The following is a 1,916-nucleotide window of genomic DNA, read 5'->3' as shown; positions in this document are numbered from 1 at the left end:
TTGGTAGAAATGGTAGACCACAACAATTCCAAAATAGAAAGAATTCTAATCATGCTAAGATTAGATCAACTTCAATTTCAAAGCAATAAAAACGGATGAGTGGTGCAAAAATATTATTACACCTGTCGAAGTCATAAGAAGGTCGGGAAGAAATCATGCATGATTCAATTTCTCTGATGGATGCAGACTAGCCCTGTTGTCCACATCAATAACTTGAAATGTTACTATCCTGATCAGGAAGACACCAGGCACAAGAAAACAACATGATCTCCTGGTAGTGAAAAGACGTGAAGAGTTGTCGAACCAAGAAGTGATTTTCAATAGCTCTTGGTAGATTAGAAGAGGCTCTTTAATTTGAGATCAACTGGAAACGCATCGAGAGACTTGCAGTCAACCTTATCCTACATCGCTAAGTTCACAAAGAGTTGGTTTACAAAGACGTCAACCAATTGAGTGGATAAGGATGTCATAGCCATGTTTGTCGAAGGCGTGTTGCTGTCAATTATAGGGGACGTGACTAGTTGTCAATTCTTCCTACCAAACTATATGTCGTCAAAGTTGTGGTTGTTGTTTATTTGCTTTTAGCATATAGCATTACATTCTTTCAAGTTGTTTTCAATTCATTTCTTCCCTCACTTTTTATGAAATATTTTATCTCAAATGTGACTCGAGGCTCGATCATGCATTAAGATTGTCCACAAAGTTCAATTGTCCACAAAGTTCAATTTTCACATGACTGACTTGTTTACTAGGTTAGAACGAGTGTCACACAATTGTTGTCCTGCTGCCACAAGAATGCAATTATGATATTTGGCAATCCCAGTTATTAAAGTGTTATAAACTAACTTTACTACTCTTCCAAAATCCCTCTCTTATAGATAGTTTTAAAGGCAATCAAGTTCATATATAGTCTCTATCTCCTAAGAAGAGTTTGGTAATGATGTATAAGTCATTTTTTTATACCAACTTTAATAAAAATTATATTGAAAAATGAAAATTTTAAAATAATTATATTTTTTTTAAATAATAATAAACGGAAAAATTTAAGGGAACCTGATCACCCTCGTTCCCAACTTACCTCTTCGCAAGAGGGCGTGTTGACTGGCCAAGTCATAGAGGATAAATGACTCTCTATTTAAAAATGTCTACATAACCAACAACCTTGCGCTAATATCAATTTGTCACCTCCCAAAATTTCGACACATCAAAATTACCAAGAGCAACTCAACAAACAATGCAATGCATGATAATGGAAGAAAAAGGTATATAAATTCAAGAATAAAATTCCCTCACAATTTTAAAATAATTCAAGTAAGAAAAAAAAAAAACAAAGTATATAAGGGGGGAAAACGGATCAAGATACATGATATGATAAATATTAACTATACAAAAGTAAACTAGACAAACTTCCCAAGTCGACATTCCCTCTGTGACTTTCAAGCTCTCGAGCACCCCCACCCCACAAACTGTAACTTTACGGACCTGAAAAAAAAAAAAAAACTGTAGGAAGGAGTGAGTACAAACATACTCAGTAAGCAACCTAGTTGTAGGCTTTTATTCTCATCCAATCCTTAGGAGAGAACCACCAACTATACTCTCGATCCTAGAGTCTTAGTACTCTCAATACACCGTTCAAGGTAGAAGAGCTTAACCTTTGAGGTGGTATTTAGCGTTTGAGGATGAGGCGCTCCCTCATAAAACTTGTCCCCTAGTACAATCCAGCTCGAATAGGTCACCGCGTGGTCACCATCCTTCCAAAGGACAAACCCGCCATGTAGGCAACCTTGACTCACCTGCGTGATCAACATCCTACCATAAGATGGATCCATGATGCAGAGTAGTCGATCTACCAGTGAGTAACACCACCCTAACTGGCGTCTTGCTTAGCTCAACGGTACCGCACCAGAGTAGAAGGG

The sequence above is a fragment of the Cucurbita moschata genome, unplaced genomic scaffold, assembly GCF_002738365.1.
Source record: "Cucurbita moschata cultivar Rifu unplaced genomic scaffold, Cmos_1.0 Cmo_Scf00055, whole genome shotgun sequence".
In the NCBI taxonomy this organism is placed as follows: domain Eukaryota; kingdom Viridiplantae; phylum Streptophyta; class Magnoliopsida; order Cucurbitales; family Cucurbitaceae; genus Cucurbita; species Cucurbita moschata.
This window is presented reverse-complemented; position numbering follows the sequence as displayed.